Below are 24,210 nucleotides of genomic sequence, written 5' to 3'. Positions count from 1 at the left end.
ATTCAGTCTGAATTTGCAATGATGCAGGTACCTTGAATGACGATGACACTCCATAATTTACAGTGCATCTCCCTTGTCATACCTCATGTAACTCTTCTCAGCCGGTAACCGGACACAGTGCTGGGCGCTGGCTCAAAGTGGCTTTCAGTTGTCATTATCCCTCAGAACCAGTTTCTGCCGAGCTCGTGTGGTTTGCGGTCATTATGGCTGAGAGACAGATGGCACGTGTAGCCCAGGCCTAGGGGACGGCCCAGTTGTATTTCAGGTTGGGACGTGGCTGGCCACTAGGTCGGTGACTGCCGGATTCCTTACTGGGTTCCCGAACTAAATGCTCCCTTTCGTCTCACGCAGGCCGGTGAAAATGAGGTAAAGGGGAAGAGCAAATGAAAGAGATCAGGAAACTATTGTTCACATTTATGTGCCTTTTCCTAAAAGACAAGAAAAAGAAAAGAAATCTTTCGAAGCTTTGGGTGTGTCCAGTCCCTCAAAAGATCAGGGAAAAGGGGGAATTTGTCCCATCACTTGCCAGATTCCTGGCCTGTTAAGACGAGTTTGCTTACTTTGAGGAGCTATTAAGTCAGCATTCTGCTTAATACAAAAGGGGAAGAAATTGAGAAAGGGCAGGCATGGGGGGGAACCTTGTCCCGCGGGGGCGCACCGCAGATGGGTGTTGGCGTTTCTTCCCTGTCTCGGTGTAGCTGTTCCACGCTGTAGCCAGCAGAGGGCACTGTTGCCACATGGACTCCATTTGATTTTTTTGGGGTGGGGAGAATTTTCAGAGCTATAAAAAATACTTGGCTCCAGTAAGAAATATGCGTGATTTTCCATGGAACATTAATGTGAAAAATAGATTATTATTAATAACTTGTGGATGTCTATTTGATTAATGACCCATCAAGCCATGGAAGGAAAGTGAAGATGTTTCCTAACTGTCGTTATCAAACAATAAAATAGCGAGAACAAAATAGCAACGTGATAATAAACATCAGCACGGTGCACATAAATTATTTAGGACACAAATAGGTCTTTTTCTTGTGGGGATGTGTGTGCTGAGACATAGTAACGAAGAAGAACAGGTCTGCTTCATCCTAAACATCTCCTTAATTTTTTATTTATTGCAAACAAAGCCTTTCGTTAATACGGAGACAGTTAAATGTAACTCCATCTCACAAAAGAAATCTGCCATCTGAGGCCCTCCATGACTTGCCTCAACAGACTTTCAACTCTGTGTTCTACCATCCACTTCGGCTACCCTGTCTTTCGACCTCGTCTAATTTTCCCCAGCGTTTTCCTGCCTCTTACTTCCCACTCGCTTGCTCTCTTCTCCACGTGCTGGAGATCCTACCCGTTCTTCAAAGTCCGATTCAAATACTGACTTTTGCGTGTGTTGCAAGGCATCCACAGATGATGACACACACAGGGAACCAGATGGCAGCACGGTGCAATGTCATCAATGCTGCAATCGGAGTAAATTGGGGAAGGAGGCTCTGAGAGCTCCGGTCCCTACTTCAGAGCCAGCCGGTGCTTCAGACACAGCCGGAGAGATCAGGGAAAGCTTCCTGGGAGAGGCGGTTCTTGACCTAGCGTTGAAGGTTAAGGAAATCCGGGTGATTGAAATAGCCCCTTAATGGCTACCGAGGAGATTACAGAGGCAGAAACGGAGAGGCAGTGAAAGATAAGCCTGGGAAAGTAGGCAGACAGCACCACACACAGGGAGGTTGGACTTTATTCCACAAGCCATGGACACTCACGGAATGCTTTCAAGTGGTGGCAGCACTGGCTTAGACACTTATTTTAGAAACGTTGCTCTCTGGGGCGCCTGGGTGGCTCAGTCGGTTAAGCACCCAACTCTCGGTCTCAGCTCAGGGTGCGATCTCGTGGTTCACGTGTTCGAGCCTCGCATCGGGCTCTGTGCTGACAGTGTGGAGCCTGCCTGGGATTCTCTCTCTCTCTCCCTCTCTCTCTCTGCTCCTCCCCTCAAAATAAACTTCAAAAAAAAAAAAAAAGAAAGAAAAGAAAGGTTACTCTGGAGGCAGTGCGGTCAGTAGGTTTGAATGGCAGGCGGACGACTTAGGAAGTCACATCTTTCTTCAGATGAGGAAAGAGAAGGGCCCGAAGCAGGGTACATAAAGTAGAAATGGACAAAACAGGATTAGGCCTCCATAACACATTGTTTGTAACTCTTAGGGAATGTGTGACTTTCTACCTCATAGCGCGTTATCTTCACCTTCCCCGGAACACTTAAGTTTCTTGAGATCAAGGTTTTTTCTCCGTTCATTTCTGGATTCTTCGTACCACGTGGCCCTTGTACGTGACAAGCATGAGCTGTCTGAGGAGAATGCATGTCAGAAACTTGTTATCATAAGGGTTTACTTTTGAAACGCTCTCTTAGGGTTCTTTGGTCTCAAAAGTCAGTTGCATGGCAGCTTGGTTTATCCTCCTGGTAAACATGTTGTGGGTAGTTTATCAATTTTGGAAGAAAATAAGATTTCTCATGGAAATCTCCCCATCGGTTGCCATTTATGGGTATTATACTCAAAAGGTGAAATGCTTCCGGGGCTCTGTACTTTTTGAGTTCACCACTTGAGTGTGTGTGTTTTAAGATTTTTGAAGGGGGAAGATGATAGTTCTGCACAGCTTGTATGAAAGCACCAACCCCCCCCCCCCCCCCCCCCGCCGCCACCGAGACCAAATGTCCCTTCATAACAGAAGCTTCAAAGGAGCTCAATCCTGTTTGGCTGTTCAAATCCTCACAGGGTGTGGCACTTTTAGAAATCCTTTATTCTTCCCCGTTGTTGAAATGCTGACAGAAACAACATCCTGAGACGCTCCTGCCCTTTCGGGCACTTGAGCGACGTGAGCCTCAACTCAAAGCTCAATTGGGCTTTATTTCTCATTCGACAGCGTATCAGGCCTCCTTGGACTCACAAGGGCCGGAAGCATGATGGTATGCTCTCAACCCTTTAGATAAATGCACTTTGGAATAATACCTTGAGAAGAGGAACACTTGATTATACCGTTATTTAATAGCGCCCTACCCGCCTCGAAGCTCTGCACAACTCGCAGAACCGAAAGGTGACGGAGGACGTTTATTTCAGACACTTTATTCTTCACACTGGCCTGGTGCCAGCGCCTTACAAAAGTGACATGTCCCTTAGCAAAAGGTCAAAGAACACAGGGTGAAAGGCTGACCCAAAGTGAATTTTGTGGGTAGAGATGTATTTTCTCATTTGAAAGTCGGTCGAATGAAGTTTTACCCAGTGATTCGGTTACGCACATCAGTAGTCAGTCTTCCTACCCTGGGTTATCGGTTTTTACCCTCTTGTTTGCTCCTGATTTCCTTTCATAAATCTCCATCTCTTGTACGGTGTGGAAAAGAGTTGCTATTAGTATTATGAAGCTGAGCTGTCCCCAGGTTCAGATAATCTCCTTTTGGATAAAATTGCCATAAATCTTCTGTTCCAGTTTGGTAGGGAAAAAGGAGACCTGGAAATTGGTCTCATACCTTTAAATTGATACCGGGATTCAGGCTGTGTGATACCTTAGTATTTAATCTATTGATTTAACGGGGGGAAAATACTTCATTAAAGTGATTCCCCTCCAGTGATCAGTTGTTCTTTAGTTGTATTTTTTTAAAAAGTTTATTTAATTTTGAGAGAGAGTACGAGTGGTGGAGAGAGGGAGAGAATCCCAAGCGGGCTCCGTGCTGTCAATGCAGAGCCTGACGCGGGGCTTGATCCCACGACCATGAGATTGTGACCTGAGCTGAAACCGGGAGTCGGACGCTTAACCTGAGCCACCCAGGCGCCCCTCTTTAGTTGCAATTCTTAATCTTGTATTTAACCTGAAAAGTCACTGACAGAGACGTGATGGTGCCTAAAATGTAGCCATGAAATACGAGATTATTACCTCATGCACACATGTGCATGCGCACACACACACTTTTTATTATGAGAGTGTTCAAATCTACAGAGAAATAAAGTAGTGAAGTGAATGCCCACTTGCCAAGCACCTGGATTTAACAATTGTTAACATTTTTGATAAAATAAGTGACTAGTTTATATGTGTATTTGCTTCAGTTCTCCACCCTCAAAAGTGAGTATTCGCCTATCTTACCGCGGTTCCGTTATTATACCTAATAAAGTCAACAGCAGTCACCTATTCTACCTGACAGCCTACTCATATCCAGATTCCTCCAGTCGTGCCCAAACTGTGAGTGACTGTGAATTATGAGTGACGCGATCATTGGCAGATCAGAGATCTGAGAACTTGGTACTGTCCCTCAGCTGACGGAAGTCAGGAGTATAGACCGGTAGCGGAACAGAACTTAAGCCAGAAAAATACAGAGTAATCAAGTATTCGTTACTCTCCCCTCCTCGAGCTATAGTGACCTCCGGAGAAAGCTGAGCCATCAACTGGGAATCAGCGTGGGGCTCGGAGTCTACCAGAACTCCTGTCCCCCGTACAGAGGGGAAGTGCCATCGAGAGAGGCCTGACACTCTCGTAGCTGGATGGTCAGTCATTCCACCATCATTCATCAAGGAATCCTTCCTTTCCTCAATTCCTTGAAATAATACCACAGAACTATAAAAATATTGGAAGAAAATACGTGAACATATTTTTATCATCTTAGGGAGGCGAAGGCTTTTCAAAGGAAGGCATGAAACGTTTGATTACATAAATATCTGAACGTCTTTATGGCAAAAGACAAAATTAAAAAGTAAATGGCAGGCTTAAAGAAAATGTCTGCAGCATAGAGTTTAAAATAAGAGTTCCGTAGGGGCGCCTGGGTGGCTCAGCCTTAAGGTTAAGCATCTGACTCTTGATTTTGGCTCAGGTCATGACCTCATGGTTCATGGGTTTGAGCCCTGTGTCAGGCTGAGTACTGACGGTCTGGAGCCTGCTGGAGCTTCTCTCTCTCTCTCTCTCTCTCTCTCCCCCTCCCCTGCACACACACACACACACACACACACACACACATACTCTCTCTCTCTCAAAATAAATAAACTTTTAAAAAAAACAAAAAAGAAAAGGAGAGTTCTCTAATATGCTAATAGTGCCTACAAATCAGTAGGAGAAAAATTTTTGAGTGGGCAAAGGATATAAACGGACAATTTAAAGATGGAGTAGAAATGGCTCACCATATGGAAAGATGATTAAAGAAATGAAAATTAAAACAAAACTGAGATACCTTGCTATTCACCTTCTGTTTGGTGCAAATGACAAAGATTGGTAATATTTCATGTTGGTGAACATATGGGACAAGAGGGCTCTCCTCCACTGTTGGTAAGCATACAAATTGGTCCAGCCTCTGTAAGGGCAGGTTGGCATATATTATTATTATCCCAAGTTCATGTTCTCCTCGCTAATGTAAAAGCTACTCAGGCAATCTGCCTCTGTTCCTGACTTCATTTCCTATTTTTGTGTCTGTTCTCTCCTAGCTGGTGCTATTTGTGCTTCTCATCCCAGCCAGGCAGGCTTGACCTTCACTCCTGACTTCCGCGATCCCTTCACAACTGCAAGTCATTTTCCTACAAAACTGGAGTTTGCCTACTCTGCGCCTTTGAGAGTTTTGGAACAGCATGCAAGTTCACGTCGCCATCACGTTATCCTGCTGACTGTCTCATGTGACGAGACCGACACCCGGGTCGCTTGCTTCTGCCCTTGTTCTTCTGCCTGTTGTCCCCTCTGCAGCCATTGAGCACACGCACGTGTTGTCACACAAAAGCCGTTTTGCTGTTTTTATTTGTCTTGTGAATGTTGTCATTTGCTTCGTGCGTATCATGAATTAGTGTCATGTACTGCTCGGTGATATAAAACTGTCACTAATTAGAAATTTGCGTTGAGTCTGGGTAGGAATGGCGCCCAAGCAGAAAAGCAAGAGTGCAGATGCTAGAAGAGCAAAGAGGGCAAGAAAAGTGATGTTTGCAGCAAACGAAATGAAAGTTCTCGAAATGCTCAATAATGGTGAAACCAAGACCTCTCTAGGGCCCTTTTTTCCTTTTTTTGGCATTAATAAATCTATGGTTTGCACAATAAAAATAAGAAGCTATTAGGGCCAATCAATCGAGGGGCACACTAGAATCATCGAGAACATCATACATAACGTGAGATGCCAACACAGAGACCATGGAAAAGATGTGCACGTGTGGCTTCTAACCCAGAGAGAGCTGCATAGGCCTCCTCCTGTATGCGTAATCTGCCAGCGAGCATCACAAAAACGCAAGTTTCAGTTTTCATCTGGACAAAAGGTTACAACATTCACTGTGAGTAAAGGGTGGTTGGCTAGGTTTAAGAAATGCTGTGGTCTGTCTGAAAAGAAATGGTCGGCAGAGGAAGCAGATCGTGAGGCTGCTGCTGGCTACCCTGAACACCTGAGGGAATGGATTGAGGGAAACGGCTATTTCTTCAGTGCTGACGAAATGGCCCTGTTCAGGAAGTACATGCCTACTTGCACACCTTTTGCAAAGGATGAGAAAAAGACCAGAGGCTTCAAGCCTGGAAAGGACAAGCTCAAAGTTCTGTTTTGTTCCAACGGTTCTGGTGATTGATTAAACCCACATTGCTTCACAGATTGCGAAGTCCTTGCCCTCTTAAAAGAGAATGCTAGAAACACTTTTCTGTTTACATGAAGGGAAACCATAAAGTAGGGATCACTGAGAAACTCTTTTGGGGCCCGTTTTTGAAGTCTTCATTCCTGAGGTTAGACAATATTTAAACCAAAAAAAAACCCAAAAAACAAAAAACCTTGAATTCAAAGTTGCTGCTTTTGGACACCTGCTCCTGCTGCCAAAAGTGCGATAGTAAATGCTGATCCTTGTGTTCCAGTCACCTCCACCCCCCAGTACAACTCCACTCCTTCAAACCCAAGCATCTGGGAGTGCTGAAAATTGTTTGTGAGGTACTGTACTTGGCGTATATTTGATTCCCTTGCAGATCGTATGAGAGAGACGCCAGAACTGACTGGGAGGGTAGCTTGACAAAACTTCCCCATTTGTAATGCTTTAACAATAGTGGAAGAATCAATGCGAGAACTAACACAGGCAACCCTTAATGGAGCCTGGCACAAACTTGGGAATGAGGTTGTAATGGACTCTGCAAGTTTTCTCCCAGTGGTAGACGAAATTGCAAAGGTTGTAGCATCTGCAAAACATTTGGGTGGTGAAGGATTTGAAGACATTGATTTAAGTGACATTTTGCCGAAGTGTTAGATTCTCACCCTCAGAAGATAGTTGAGAACTTTTTCAGAGATGGCATCACATCAAAAGTTGATACCACAGGTCAGCATAGGTTAACATCCAGAGCTCAAAGAATGTAGGAGCAGCTGTTCCACAAGTCAAATTGCTGTGATGATTCAGAGGAAAGAGATCCTTCGATGGAATATTGATTGACCTGAAGGCAAGATTTAAACGATTACCCACAACCCTATAAAGCAGTAATAAGAAACCTTCAAATGAAGGCCAATAAGTCTTTCTCTCTGTTTGCTTCAACAGGGAAGAAGAGGCTGGACCTTCGGGCCATGTCATTCAAACCCATTCTACAAACAGCAGGCCGAAAGGCCACACACAGATAGTTGAGCCTTGGGATTCAGACTCCAACAGCTCTGATGATGATGTGATCCAAGTGCTGGAAGATGAAAGCAGAACGGAAGGTTGAGCTTACTTCTCTCCAGACAAAACCCAATTGTCTTGATTCTTTCCCTATCACTACTGTGATGACCAGCATTTTCACTGACGCATGATTGTCCTGACTTTGCGATCAGAGAGAAACAGCAATCGGTTGCCCGGTCATCACTATTACTGATGTGAAATTAGTAAAATACCAACAAGATTCACTTTACTTAGTGTCTTATTTCAGCGAACAGACCAAGTGTCTGGGCTGTCGTAATACCCACTTCCCTGCTGCAATTTCCCCCCGAGGCTCATAAGTCCCTCCGACACAGATTCCTCTACAGTGAGGGTTCCAGGAAGTCAACTCTAATACGTAGGGAGGGGGGTTACTCTATGTGGTTGGACAACTTGATTTTGTACTCTTGATACTGACATTTATTTTAATCTTACTTAAGCCTAACTTGCCATGTTGACAGAAAGAATCTAGACTCATTCGTTTGGTATCAGTTAATTTGTTTTCCAGCAGTTGTAGATGTAGCCATCGGTCAGTCTTTAAGGCAGTGCGTTTAAAATGCATTCTGGGATTTACTCGTGGTATCTACTCAAGGAATAAAAGCTGCCAGAGTTCATCTCCATTGATCCTCTCTGTTGTCCTATCTGGTCTTCCCAGCGATTTGCATATTTAAATACCCTCTGGGAAAGGGATATCGCAACTTCTTCCCGAAAGGTGGTAGAAATCCAATGATCCACACCACCCTCGGCGGCTGAAGGTTTGAATGCTAGCTTACCTATATCTGAGTTTGAAGTGGTCAGAGGAAAGGGAAGAAAATCCAAGAGTTAAAAGGGCTTGCTTGCATAGGTACAGTTGAGATATCAGGCATTCCCCAACAGGTTCAAAAGAGGCAAGTGAGAGTTGAGAAAACTCATTTTCAGGTGCTGTGGGTCGAGCGGCCCGCCACAGTGCCAGAGGAGCTCACTCCCTTGCCTTACAGTAGTTCTCGACACATCAAAATCCCGTTGGGGGGCTTTGAAAAATACAGATTTCGGGGACCTGCCCCTGGATGTACTGAATCAGGGACGGGGTGAGCACCTGCGTATTTTGAAAGCTCCTCAACCGATGTTTTATACAGCCATGGTTGTTAACTGCTGCTCTCAGTCTGAACAGAATTCTAATAGAAAATGCAATACAAATGGCAGTGGGCCCAGCAGCTAGGAAACCCTGATTCTAAATTTCGGCTCCACCACTAACTCAATGGATGGTCTTATTCAAATCACCCTGCTTTTCCCTTATCTGTCAAGTGAAAGAATAGGACCACTTGGTCTCTAAGGTCCCTCTCTCTCTGCACCTTGCAAGAAAGGTGCATCAACCTCACTGGTTGATTGTGAGTGTGCCTGAGCCCTTTCATAGAGACCAAGGTAAGTAGCAGCATTACTGTACTGTGTTCCTGTTATTTTAAAAATCGTGCTTCTGGTTCAAGTTTTACCATGTTTTAGTGCCTTCCAGAAAAGAGAGTTAGGCATGGAAAAACGAGAAACAAACATGGCATCAACTTCCTGAAAAGAAAGACAGAGAGGACTTCCTATGAGTTTCTTATTTGTGTTAATGGCGATTTTTCTTCTTGAGTTACAGGGCTCGGGGAAAATAATAATGCATAGATATTATGAGTAAAACATCTTAACATGTTGTATCTATTGTTTTCATAAACCAAAGCAGAGAACTCTGTATGGTTACTGTTTCAAGGTTCCATGGATAATTGGTACATTCTTAATCATATCTAGAGGTAAATATTTTTAAGTCGATGACTATTTTACCAGTATAATCAGTGGTTCCATATGCCTTTAGAGAATGTGGTTTCCTGAGAATTTTACCATTTCTTGAGATTACTGCCTTGCCATTTTATTTCTCTTAAATTTGACCAGAATTAGAGAAATCAAATTCAAGTTGAACAGCATCAAGCAGGAACCATTAATATAAAAATAATGCAATGGGAAACCAACTATTATATCAGTTTAGTTGTCACAGAAATGCCTAGACTTTGGCTTGAGAGGCGGAAATGTTTGTCTAGGGACCAGGCCATTTGAAATAAAATAATTGAGATAAATCTAATTCTTGTTTAATGCAATATCCAGTTAAAACAATCTAAGAAGTTTCATTGATGACGATAAAATCTAGAACATTTCAATATGGCTGAGTTTAACAAGTCAGCAGAACTTACAGGTGGATTTGAAAGTTGGTATAGACCTAAGCGGTAGAAATAGAAATGAATGACAACATTGCCATGCAAATGGGTGTTTCCTTTTTCTTTTTAAAATTAAGAATAGTCCCCCAAATTGACAAGCTGAAATTTCTTTTAGAAGATGGTATGCACAGTTTGGGTGAAAAGAATCCTCCTCTTGTCAAATGGTTCAGGTAAATTGTTGTGTTCACTATTATGAAATGCGTGGAGTTTTCCTTCTTTACAGACATATTTAACCACTGGAAAAAGAAAAGAAAAGGAAAAGGAGGTGGGGAGAAAGGGCAGCCCAGGTTGATGACGCTTGTAGAGAATATTAGAAAACTGGTATTACATTTAAAAAGAGCCCTTTGTTTGTTTAAAATCTTTTCCGTTCAAAATGCAGACAAGGCTCTTTAAACCACACATTTGGATTACACGGCTGCCACCACCTGAATGCTAATAAAGGGCTTCTACGGCGTGTATAGCCGAAGAGTGTGCGAACCACGTTTGTGCTATGGAATATATTGATCACTGAACTTTACATAGAGTTACCTTTTAATGGTCTTGATGTCAATGTGCTATGGTTGTTTATCTAAGAATTCAGAAATAAATTGTGGCATGAACAGAGTGTATATGTTCTTGGGAGCCATAAAATCAAATAGAAAATAGATGAAAGCCCAGACAGGACATTTCACTAGCGCAAACAACAAACGTTGGGAAATTAAATAGGAATCTAGTGTGCTTGAGACACTGCACTTCATCTTTCTTGCATTACTGCATAAAGCCCGTGATATAATTAACCCATTTTTGCAAACACCTAGAATTAACTCCTGATTTCCTGGCAGGGGCATGAGGAAGGCCGTGATGAGAAGAACACGGGACATAGATAAATGAGGGCTTTGCCATTGGCTTCTTGTCTGCCTGGGGTGGGGACTCCCTCTCTCTGCGTGAGTGGCGCTTGGTCCCCGCAGGATCACCCTTGAGCTATTGGGGTGCGGCAAGTCAGCGTGGGGCCTAGGTTTGGGGATCAGAGTTGCTTTCAATCCTGTCCCTGCCAATTACCAGCTATGTGACTGTGGGCATGCTTTTTAACCATTTCAGACTTGAGTTTCTAATCTGTAAAACGGGGTCGAAAAATACCTGCCATTATAGGATTGCTATGAGAGTATATGAAATGCCTAGTACAGTGCCTGGCACATAGTAAGCGCTCAATAAATTGTTGCTTTTATTATTATAACAAGCATTATAGAACTAAAGATGATAGTTTACTCATGTTTTTGCAGGATTTTAATATTTTGATATTTTATCTAATTTCCTTCAAAAAATGGTATGCATGATGGTTTTAAGAAGAGAGAAGGAATAAAAATTGATTTGCAATATTTTTCTTTGCTTGTGAAAGATACCTGAAATGATAATTCCTTTGCCCCTGTGGTACTCCTTGACTGCAGCTCCATTTATATGTGCTTTGTTTATCAAGTGGTTATCCTTGCACGATATTTATTCATATAGGGATGACTTTTAATGACTTTTTTCACATGGGTATATTCCTATTCTCTAGAAAATAATCCATCCACTTGGTTCCACTTTTAAGATAATTAAGTCACTCTGTGTTAATAGGAGCTAACAATAAAGCTCTATAGGACCTACTTTGCTTAAACCACCAAATTATTAGCTCAGCTGCCTTTGAGAGAAAATTGGATATCTAAGTACTCTTACGAGGGGAGGACAATTCCGCATAACTCGCTTCTGAACATCTTCGCTATTTCATGCATTCTGTGATGGCATTCAAGAAACTTAGCATCATGCTTTCCAGAATGCTGAGTATTCATCATCATCCAAATGCTGGATCTGTTGGGTAACAGAGCTGTCACTGCCTCAGTTCAAGCCCCCGTTACCACTTAGCCTGGATGATTATAGTGGCTTCATGACTCACATCCCAACTCTTTTAGTGTTTGAACTTGGGAGTCTTTGATGTTCTGGTATATTATGTCTGGTAGTCTTCGGCACTTGGCTGCTTGACAAATTTTCCTCGTGTACACTTCAGATGCTGGTACTTCCTTGTTCAAAAATCTTCAGTGGCTGCCCATTGTCTATATATTCCACTACTTAACCTTTAAATCATGACCCAGTCCCAGCGTATTGTAACCAGTTTTGCCGGCCGGTGTTCTCTTTCCTACAGTGTATGTGATCACCCGTGTCTTCCTCAGCCCTGTCTAAGTACTAAAGATCTTCAGCTTACAACTCAACCCTGATCTCTTAACGTTTGTTGCTTAAGCTCTGGTGGGTAAGAGCAGAAATTAGACTTATTACCTGAAGCCAGAGTGCCTGAGATGAGACTTCAAAGCTGTAGTCTCCTTCCTCTTCTCCTCCATTATGACAAACACCTAGACTTGGCTCTTGATTAATTGGCGGTGGCATGATCAGTGTCCTAATGAGAAGAATATGGGACACAGAGTGAAGGCTTTGCCACTTATTCTCTGCCCTGGGCTGGGGACTCCCTCTCTTTGGATGAATGGTGCTTAGTGCTGGAAGGATAACCCCGGTGTGTAAAAGTGACTTTCTTCTTTAATATTCTTTTTAAGCTTCCAGCCTATCGAGTTAGGGTATCCTCACTGAACCCCAGCCCCGTTTGCCTGGGGTCCTGAATGCTACCCATTCAATCCTGGCTCTAAATACAAATATTCTTGTTGTGCCCCTGGAATAATTAAGTGGAGATCTAAACTCCATTCTCAGGCTCTTGCTAGCCTCCTATCCTGAGCATCATCACATACATGGTATCTTTATTTACCACCGGGCTTCAAATTGCTCGACACACTCTTTTGCATGTGAATGCTAGCCTGGGATGTACTTAATATACTTACTATACCCTAGATTTGGCATCTAGAGCAGGAACTGGCAAACCAAGGCCTTTGGGTCAAAACTGGCCCAACTTTTTTTAAATAAAAGTTTTATTGCAACACAACCATGCCCACTCATTTATGTATCGCCTATGGCTACATTATAATGATAGAATTGAGTAGTTGCAATAGAAACCATATGGCCCGCAAAATCTTAACTATTTACAGAAAACATTGGCTGGCTGACTCCTATTTAAAGTCAAGTAGTTCTCCAAGCTGGATATTCCTTCATCTTTGATAATTCCTCATTCACATCCTGTCAAACGATACAAGGCTAGTTCACTGGGACTATGAAAATAGGTTCCCACCCATTCAAACTACTTGCTTTCGCTTGAATTTCCCTGCTTCCTCTTTGTCATCTTCCTAAGATGTCCTTTCTCTGTGTTTTGCTTTTTAGTGAGAGATGCCATAGTTATAAAGACTACTAGAGTAGCCTTATCATACGTCTTTAAATGTCACATCAGGTCCATATGTGAAAGTCTTTCAACACTGCCAATATCTTTCAACATGACCTTCTAGTATCTCTAAGATTAGGCCTTTTGATTCGCTAGTATCTCTAACATCAGGTTTTCTGAGCTTCACAGCTTCCAACATCTCCAATTGCCAGATCTTCTAAATGTTACAATGCCCACATCTTCCACTCTCTGGCCTGAAGCATCTCCAATGCCAGGGTTTTCTAATCTCCTCATCATCGGGGACATTAAAACTCTAGGTCTTCTACTTTCTCCAATAATCAATCATCAAGTTCCAGGTCTTGTCTCAGGGTCCAGAGTTCTAAGTTCCAATTTCTCTACGTTCCCAATCCTCCAGTGTCCCATATATGCACGTCTTCTAGAGTCCACGTTTTATTGTGTCCTAGTGCAGCTCTTCTAATATCTTCTAGCTCTCACATCATTTGGTTCCTACAGTTTTTAGTGTCTCCTAAATTCTGATTTTACAATGTCTCATTATCACCATTTCTTCCACTGCCCAAGTCTTTCAATATCTCTAAGAACCAGGTTTTCCAATGGTTAGGTGTTCCAACATCCCCAGTGTCTGGATGACTTGGTCTTTGACATCCTGACATCTTACTGTCCAAGTCTCTTAATGTCTAGGGCTGCCAACGTCCTTGACTTCCAGCATCATGAAAATTATAGCTTCCAAATTCTGTGTCTTAACATGAATGTGTCAATATCCAGGTTTCCCAAATATCTCCCGATACCCAGGGCTTCCAATTTTAGGATTTCTAAATGTCTAGATCTTCCATTGTCTGTATCTTCCAATGTTTAGGGCTTCCAAGGTGCAGGACTTACAATGCCTCTAAGTGTTCAGGGCTTCCGATACCCATGAATTCCAAACATTTAGGGTCTCCAAAGTCTCCAACGTCCAGAATAACCAATGTCCACAAAATCTAAGGTTTCCAATGTCTCCAATATCCTGTGCTTCCAATGTCTCCAATGTCCAGGGTTTCCAATGGTGCCAGTGTCAAGGTCTTCCAACGACTCCGGGTCTTCCAGCAACTCCAAGTCTTCCAACAGGTTCCAAGTCTTCCAACATCAAGGTCTTCCAGATAATCCATGTCTTCCAGTAATTATAGGTCTTCCACAAAACCCGTATCTTCCAGGAAAATCCACGTCTTCCAGAAAATCCATGTCTTCCAGAAAATCCATGTCTTCCAATGGTTTCAAGGTCTTCCAGCCAATCCATGTCTTCCAGAAAAAAACCGTCTTCCACCAAATCCAAGTCTTCCAATCAATCCAAGTCTTCCAGCTGACTTGTGTCTTCCAGAAAATCCAGGTCTTCCGGTCAATTGATGTCTTCCAGAAAGAAATCCAGGGCTTCCACTCACTCCATGTCTTCCAGAAAAATATGCGTCTTCCGCCAAATCCATATCTTCCAGAAAAGTCCAGATCTTCCAACCGATCCACGTCTTCCACCAAATCCAGTCTTCTAGTCAATCGACGTCTTCCAAACAAAATTTACGTCTTCCGCTAAATAAATCCAGGTCTTCTAGCAAAGCCACGTCTTCCAGAAAATTTATGTCTTCCGCTAGATCCAGGTCTTCCAACAAATATATGTCTTCCTAGAGACCCACGTCTTCCGGAAAAAAATCCACGTCTTCCAGGAACCTCCAGGTCTTCCAGCAAATCGACGTCTTCCGAACAATCCGGGTCTTCCAGACAACTCGGGTCTTCCTGAAAATCCACGTCTTCCAGGAAATCCACGTCTTCCAATGACCTCCAGGTCTTCCAGAAAGTCGACGTCTTCCAGCAAATCGACGTCTTCCAACAAGGCTGTGTCTTCCATCAAATTCGTGTCTTCCGGCCTACCCACGTCTTCCAACAAATCTGTCTTCCAGAAAATCCACGTCTTCCTGCATCTCCAGGGCTTCCAGCATCTGCTCGTCTTCCAGCAACTCCGCGTCTTCCGGTATCTCCGCGTCTTCCGACAACTACCCAGTCTTCCAACAGGGGGCTCAACATCACATCTTCCGACGTCTCCAGAGTGCCGGTCTTCTAACACTGGGGCTTCCAGTGTCTACAATATCCAGGTATTCTAACATGTTCCACAGTCCGGGTCTTCTGACCTTTCCCCAGGTCCAGACCTTTTTAAAATTAGTCTTCCCAAGTCCAAGCCTTTCTGAGTCAGATCTTTCTGCAGACAGGCCCTCCAACACAAGTAATCCTGCCCACAGTAGATTTAGCCTCAAAAAATCTGATAAGGTGTTCCTTCTTACAGACCAGATTTTATGGATTAACTGTACTGCAGCTTAATAGTGTTTCCTGCTATTAGTAAATATGTATTTATGCTTTACAACTTTTTAAGATAGTGTTCATAAAACAGCCTCTGGAAAATAAACACACTGATGGGATTGCTGTGAGAAATTTTGCTACTTCCCTGATGCTTATAGGTTTCATATAGTCAACTATGTTTAGGTGCAAGTGAAATTCTTATTTAATGAAAAAAAATCCTGTTTACAGACTGTTTATTAGAGTTAACATACAGTGTATTTATCCATTTCTTTTAACACCAGTTTTTGTTTGGTCTTATGTGACCAATTAATAATAATAGTAATCATAATAATAACACTTGACATAGCATTTGCTACGTCCAGGCACTGTTCTAAGGTTGTAACATGCATCAACTCATTTAATCTTCCCAAGAACCCACTGAGGTAGGTGCTGTCATCTCCGTTTTACAGATGAGGAAACTGACACACAGAAGTGAAGTAACTTGTCCAAAGGACACAACTAATAAGTGAAATGAGAAAGCTGGGATTTGGACTCAGCTAGCTTGTGACCAGAGCCCATGATCCTAACCGCTATGCTATAATACCTGCTGCTGAAAGTCAAGATGAGAATTATGGGATCCAAAGCGTGATTGCTCCCGTTTTGTGTGCAGACTATTATCAGATCTTATGTCCAAATGGTCTCACTTTTTCCTGTCACTATCAGAACGTATTTGTATCCACAGATCTCATTCCTCAACTATTTACTATTATTCCCTTGCCCATGTGTATGGAACTAGGCACAAACACTTCCTGATACCGTTTTCAATTTGGGCAGAAATAAGGAAGCACTGAGTTCAAGAGCCATTTGCTTTAGAATCATATTCATAAGTCCATGCTTTGAGTCCTGGTGCTTGGAATTTGACCCTCCCATCAACTTCAATCTCTTATCACTGACCATTCTCCAGTTTTACCTTACTATATAGACCACTTATCATGAGTTTGTTTCTGACCTCCAGGATTTACCTGTCTCTTCACATATCATTGACCTCCTGGATTCCTGACTACTGTCTTGTGTTCAACTAATGGTAACTACAACTCCCTAACCCCCAGCATGCTGACCTAGAGAACTAACTACTTGGTTCTCCAAGTCTCACCTCCTAACAGGTGCTTCCAGCAATATTGCTACCATGCCTCTGGCTGGCATGACAAGCATTAAAGCTACATAATGAAATTATGGTTGGTCAAGGGATCCCTAAAGATCTAGAATTGTCTACATGGTAATACAAATGAATAATAATTATTATTAAAATTGAAATACCTTCCAAATGTCTAATGATTTATTTTGCAAAGTGCTATCATTTCATCCATCATCCATGTCTTCATCCATTCAACAAATGTTTATTGAGCGCCAACTGTGTGCCAGGAATATTTTAATGGAGCTCAAAATCACCTAGGGGAAACTGACAGTGTACAAATAATTGAACAATTATCTATCAGTTGTTGCAAGACCATGAAGGAAAAGTAAGTATAGGATGTTGTGAGAGTCTGGAAAGTTAAGGAAAGCATTCCTGAGGAAGTAACATTTATGGTGACTGAAGGATCTGTTTTCTCACTTGATTAGTAAGATGGATGTTTTATGTCAGTTTCACCTAATCAGGTAAAACAGCAAGTACTAAAGATGGGCATGGGATGCATGTATTTTGACTTGTTTTTTTCCCTACTGCTCCATGCTGCCTTAAAAAATGTATAGTAAGTATAGTTTTGGCACTATATATCAAGGGATATAAAAATGTTGGTACTCTTTGACTTCGTATTTTCATCTCAGTGAATCTATTCAAGATTTCATTTCAAATTATTTCATTTAAATGCGGATAATTCATGCACAAAGATGTTCCTCACGTAGTACGTGGTATAGTGAAAAACAGAAAAACCTAAGGGTCTCACTTTAAGGGCATGGTTAGGTAAATGTGCTATTTCCATGTGATGGAATGTTCTTTCATTAAAATATTTGTGGTATGTTGATATTATATAATGTTAAGTGAAAAATCAGCACACAAGATTACATAAAGTGTGGTTGCAATTATCTTGAGTATATATAATCAGAGACAAACGACTAGAAATAAACATATTGGAGATTGTGAACTAATTATCTCTAGGTGGGTACGTTTATGTGTGACTTGTGTGTACTTCTTGGTGTTCTTTTTTTTTTTTTTCCTCCCAAAGTTCTTACAGTGTGAAAGTATTTTATATTCAGGAAAAATATTTAAATGATTGTGCATAAACGTTCATTATTTATTCATCTTATTATACATGTAATCAAGTTTTACTGTTGAAAACACTTCAAAATGAAAGAAACCAAATTGAAAAAAATTAAGATCTCAAATAATACTTAGAGATAATTTCTATAAGGTTTTTGGTGTATATTTTTCCACCCTCTTTCACAGGTATGTTTATTCTCTTTCACAAAATGGAATCATACTTATATTTAACCCAGTTTTCCCCTTAACAATAAATTATAAACGTCTTCCCATGTCAGTGACTGTGAGTCTATGTTCTAATTTTAATATCTAACTTTAATATCTCCTATTGGCGGGCATCAGGTTCTTCCTAGTTGTTTTGTATTCTAAAAACTGCTGTGATGAGCACATACGTTACACAAGTTGTGCAGAACACAAACTGTGTCGTCTTCCATGGTGGCCCTGTACGTGATCGTGTGCAAATTTGTTCAGGTATCACTTAGGATAAATTCTTAAAGGAGAGTTGCCGAGTTAAGGGATATGTACATCATAATGCTTATCAGAGCAAAAAACCCATAAGCAGTCAAGATGTCCAAGAATCGGGGGTGGTTAAATAAAATTATACGGTAACTCTATGACAGAGTACTATGCAGCCATTTAAGTTTGCACCACAGAAGAATATTCACTGAAATAGGAATATGTTGACAAGATCTCATTAGTGAGAGGAACAGGTCACATGGAAGTATGTATGACAGTCAAATCTTTAGAAGGCAAACTATATAAATGTCCTCCGAAAAATGACCGGAAGAATATACACTACTATGTCAGTGGTAAAAGTCCCAAGAGGAAAATGGGTAAATCGTGGTATATTTACACAGTGTAATATTAAACAGCAGAGAAATGAACTACTGCTGAGCATAATAATATGGGTAGATTGTACTTCTATAATGTTAAATTAAGGTATCAAGTCCCGGAAGAGCACGTATAATAGGATGTCCTTCCTATATTATTCAAAAACAAGTGAAACTAAACACTGTGTTATTTAGCTACACATATATATTTGGGATTTAAAATATTTTATTAAAAAGCAAAGGAGAATCAATAAAAACTTCGGGATAATGGTCATTGGGACTGAGGAAAGGGGCTGGAATAGGAGAAGATCGTAGAAGTGGATTGAAGTTATCGTCCGTATTCTAGCACTCAGGTTCAATGGGTGGGTGGGTGTTCCTTATATAATTAAAAGCATACCATTGACTAAGAATTGTACGATTATGAAAATTAAATCCAATAAGTTAATGGATAAAAATAAAAGCGGGCCATGCACAGATCGATGAGACACCGTGCGTGGATTACTCATAATACAATTCGGTGAATTCAAATCGCATGGTATTTCTTAAGCAGTTATCTCTGGGTGGCTGGAATACATGGGCTTTTTATTCTCTTGCAGTTCTTTATTCTCTAAATTTCCTATAGGGAAAATACAATTTAACAATAATTGAAAGACAAGCCCCAAACTACATAGAGGAAGATCTCAGATATGTTTAATGTGCATACCAGAGACTGAAAAAGTGTTGACGGGTTAATAATAATTGCCTTTGTCTAGTGACATTTCGCATCATTTTTTTCTGTTTCCTTACAGTTGTTTTTTTAATCCAAATGTTACAGAGCGAGCTTATTTTTTTGTTGCTACAAAAGTAATATATGCTTACTGTAAATGCAGTAGTATATAGAGTAACAAGTGACAGTTCCGCTGTCCAGAGACAGCCATGATTACTTTTCCTCTGTATGTGCATGTGTTCTTGATGTTTCACAAAATGAAGTCATCCTGTACATATTATTCTACAACTTGCCCTCCCCAGCCGCGCTCAATAGAAAGTCATTAAAATATTTTTTAATGTTTATTTATTTTTGAGAGAGAGAGAGAGAGAGAGACAGAGGGTGAGCAGGGGTGGGAGAGGGGCAGAGAGAGGGAGACCCAGAGCTCAAAGCCCGCTCCAGGCTCCACGCTGTCAGCACAGAGCCCGATGCAGGGCTCGAACTCATAACTGTGAGATCATGAGCTGAGCCGAAGTCAGAAGCCCAACCGACTGAGCCACCCATGCGCCCCAATAGAAGTCATTTTGTTGTAATAGCTGAGGGAATTCCATAGTAAGGTGTACTATATAATTTATTCAACTCTTCCCACATAAATCTTGAGATTGTTAACAGTTGTTTTTTTTTCTTTACCATTACAGATAATGCTATAAAAACATTCTTTTTAATCTGTCTTTTGCACATTTACAAGTATTTTTACAGGCTGGTACCTTAGAAGTATGATGGCTAGATCAAAGGGTGTGAGCTAACTTGACCCCTGGCATGCTGGACCCTGTCATTCTTTTTAATTTTTGTCAGCATTTTGGATGAAAAATCCAATCTCATTCCATTAAGTTATTTTCCCCTGATCACTAGTAAAGTTAAGCACCTTTTAATATTTTTATTAGTTATTTGTATTTCTCCTGTTGGAGATTGCTCGTTCATATCCTTTGCCTTATTTTTCTGTTGAATCATTTGTCTTTGTCCCTGTTGATTTGTACGAGGTCTCTGGCTATCAGAGCCGGTATCCTTTTGTCTGCTGTATACCACAAATGTCAGTCATTTGTCTTTTTCAACATTTATTTATGGTGGTATTGCCCTAACAATCTAATTATAGAAATGGGCAAACATATGAATCTTTCTTTTATAGTTTCTTGGTTTTGTCTCATACTTAGGTTGGTGTCTGTATCTCAACATGATAAAAGTATTATCTTCTGTTTTCTTCTAATACGTTATTTAGTTTTTATTATGTAGTGCCTTAATCCATATGTCCATATGGAATTGATTTTGTGTGTGTGTATGGTGGAAAGTAAGGGACCTATGTTTATTTTTTCCTATGTTATTTATGGAATTACGTCTGCACTAATTTGGAATTCTTTTTTTTTTTTTATCAGGAAGTATATGGGTATACTTATGCTTCTTTTCTGTCCAGTTTTGTCTTTTACCGAGCTGGTTCCTTTCTGCTTTAATTACTATAGCACTATAATATGTTTTGAAACCTGATGGGGCTGCTTTTCTTCCTCCATTATTCTGTTTGATTTTTCAGGATTTACTTAGCTATTCTTGTACATTTTCTTCAGATGAATGTTAGAATCAGCTCATCAACTTCTGTTAAGAAAAAAAAAAAAAAATCCCTTGAATTGCCTCAGGCCTTTTGAGTAATGTGTCAAGAACTGATATCTTTATGACACCAAGTTTTGCATTTATCCTGTATCCAGGCATCATATTAAACTCTGTTCTTAGCCCTATGTTATTTTTCCAGTTAATTATCTTGAATTCCTAGGTACAGGAGCATGTCAGTTGTAAACAATGGCACGTTTGTCTTTTCTTTGCTAATGTTTGTATCTCATTTTTTTCCCCTTGTACAACATCGATAAAGATCTTATGACTTCTAGGACAATGCAGATTTATACTGATTCATAAAGAGCAAGCATCCTTCTCTTGTTTTTGACTTGAACACAAATACCTTTTTTCACTGTAAAACATGATGGTTGCCATTGGTTATGATAGATAACCTTTTTCCAGTTATGGGAATACTCTTCTAGTCTTGATTCCTGATTGACTTCTAGTTCTGTCAGGAACAGACAAAGAATGGTATAAAGTCTCTTCTGGCATCTGCCAGGGCGATAATATGGTTGTTCTCTTTAATCCCTTAATGTAGTTAATTACACTGATAGGTTTCCTAATGTTGAGATATTCTTGCATTCTTGGAATCCAGTTGACTTGGTTGTGGTGTTTTGGTTCTGTCAGTATTTGATTTCGGATGTAAAGCTCTATATTAACAAGTGCCTACAGCGCCGCCTCCTTACCTTTTTCACATGTTGGCACACTGGGGCAGATGGACAGGACTGCTCAGGGCAGAGGCAGCTGGCTTCTCAGGCTCTGCCTGTTTGCCCCCAAGGCCTTAGAAGGTAAATTACACACACGCTTGTTGGGAAACTCTCATTTATTGTTTTCCTTTGTGTGATGTCCTTTTCCTGCTTTAATATAATTGTGTGTACTTGTGAATGAACTGGATTTTTTTTCTTATTTTACAGTGTGCCTTAGACACAAGCTGTTCCCCTGAAAAGTTGGTAATACCCATAAAACCATTTCGTCCTGGTGCTTATATGGGAAGTGGGAGGGTAGAAATGCAAATCTCTCAGTTTCTTCCTTATGTGTGTGAATTTTTAGTTTTAAAATTTCATTTATATTTTTTTATTGAATTAACATGCGGTTTATATTAGTTTCAGGTGGACAATAGAAGGATTCAACAATTCTATACATTTCTCAGTGCTCATTGAGATAAGTGTACTCTTAATTTCCTTTATTTCACCCATTCCCCCACCCGCCACCCATCTGGCAACCGATCTGTTCTCTGTGTTTAGAAGTCTTTTTCCTGCTCTGATGATCAGTTTATGCAAGTTTTCCACCTCTCCTTGGGGCAATTTGTGAAACTCTCCCATTTCATTTAGATTTTCAGATGTATTGATGAGAAGTTGTACATAATCGTCTAATGTGTCTTAACTTGCATATATGTGGCGATATCCTCCTTTTTTTCTTTAATAGAACTGTTCATAGATTTGTGTATTTTATTTTCAGTTTAACTATTTTTAAAAGTTGTTCCTTAATATCACTTTCTGCTTTTGTTAATACTTCTTTCTATATTCTTTGGTTCTGTTTGGTCTCTTTCTAGAATAATTAAGTGAATGCTTAGTTTATTTTTCAGTCTTTCTTATTTTATACTTAATGCATTTAAATGAGAAATTTTCCTCTGGATGTGTTTGACCGTGCCCCCAGTTTCCACATAAACAGTGTTACCATAAACAGCATTAGCCAAAACAGTGTGACCTTTTTTTTTCGGGGGGGGGGGGTCACTTCATCTGTAGTTAGTTTTGTTTTCCTTTTTAATCCAAGAGTTATTTAGAAGTATTTATCTATTTCAGCATGGTTAGATTTTAGTTGACATTTTGTTTTTCTACCCTTTTCCCCCTCTTATTACTAATCCTACTGTCTCATGGATGGAGAATGTTTCCTGTGTGGATTATACATTTTGGAAATTTTTTGTGTCCTAATGTAATAAACTTTTATAAATATTCCATGGGCAATTGAAGCAAATGTATGTTTCCTTTTTGTTTGGGTAATATTATATCATATTTCTACATATTGAATTGTTACTCAGATTTTCCCTTTTGATGTGCTCAATCTAAATTTTTGATGAGAGTATGTAAAATCTCCCACTTATTTTATCATAGTCTTCTATTTCTAGCCTTTTCTGCTTTGCAAATTTGAAATTCTTTTTCAGTGCATTAAATTTCATGATTATCTTCATTGGATTGTGTTAGTTCACAACATAAAGGTACCTTCTTTGACCCATTTGATGCTTTTTGCCGTGATGTTTCTTTGCCACCTTTACTTGATTTTTGTTAGCACTTGTCCGGTGTAACTTTATCCATTTCAGTATCTGCAGTTTTTCTGCACTGTTTTGTTTTAGGTGTGTCTTTATCTTTTCCAAACGGTACATGATGATTTTTTCTTTTACTCCATCTGGAATGTTTGCCTTTTAATTCATAATTAAAATTTTCACATTTATTACAATGATGTAACCTTTATTTATAATTCTGTCATTATTTTAATTTGTTTCTCTTTTTGCTAAGCTTGTCAAGGCGCATGTCCTCCTTTCCTACCGTGGCTTAGGAGTTAGAAATATCACTTCTAATAGTGGTTGCATATATACATGTACGTGCGTATACGTATTCTTTTTACCTCGTGTACTTTTGTATCATTAAAACTTCTAAAGTGAGCACATAATACCTTTGTAATGAAAAAATAAAACAACACTGCTTTTAAGTGTGCCTAGAATATATTTGTTCATTCTTTACCGGTCTCCCGTCCCTTGCTCAGGCTGTCATCATCGAGATTATATATATCCTTCCACTGACCTCACGACCCCTCATTACTCCTGTCCATCCTGTTAATTGCTGCCAGATTATTGACTTAAAATACCATTTCCTTCCTAGAACTCAATTCCTAATGAAAGCTGAACCTCTGCGCCATGACTCCCCCATGGAGCCATTCCCGTTCTCCACTTGCCCGTGGACCTACTACAGCCACACTGCTTCCCTCGCCCCCTCATTTGTCAGCACTGGTTCCTTCTTTTGCTTTTGGTTATTTTGTCCTCGACTTTCCCTCTATATTTTCAGAGTCCTGCCCAACCACAAAGAGTCTAGATAACCTGTCTCAGAAGATAGGTTATTCTTCTGTCCTAATAGTTTTCCATTATGGGAAGACATGCCTCTTCAGGGAGCAGGAATATTCTGGTCACAGCACTGTGGGAAAAGACTTCATTTTTGACCATGAAGCCTTAAAGCGTTTGATGTTTATTGAAAAGGGACATTTGGACCATGCCCTAAAAAGACTTAACTTTGAGACTGATATTAACCCCTCACCCCAAACCAAAGGTTTCTTTACGCTGTTTCCTCAATGACG

The 24,210-nt window shown here is 40.5% G+C and overlaps 1 long non-coding RNA gene across 2 annotated transcripts in view; it reads left to right on the top strand.

The window, feature by feature from the left end:
• Window positions 1–23,570, top strand: part of LOC145714266 (uncharacterized) — a 68,351-nt gene extending 44,781 nt beyond the window's left edge. Inside the window, exons 5-7 of one of the 2 annotated variants that reach the window (XR_014136824.1) lie at window positions 5,442–6,901; window positions 7,494–14,289; window positions 14,327–23,570. This is a non-coding gene — a long non-coding RNA (uncharacterized LOC145714266). Of the gene's footprint in view, window positions 1–5,441; window positions 6,902–7,493 lie in introns of both variants that reach the window. The other variant, XR_014136825.1, reaches the window with a different exon arrangement.
• Window positions 23,571–24,210: the final 640 nt, after the last annotated feature.

The sequence above is a fragment of the Panthera onca genome, chromosome X, assembly GCF_046562875.1.
Source record: "Panthera onca isolate mPanOnc1 chromosome X, mPanOnc1 haplotype 2, whole genome shotgun sequence".
NCBI lineage: Eukaryota > Metazoa > Chordata > Mammalia > Carnivora > Felidae > Panthera > Panthera onca.
This window is presented reverse-complemented; position numbering and strand designations above follow the sequence as displayed.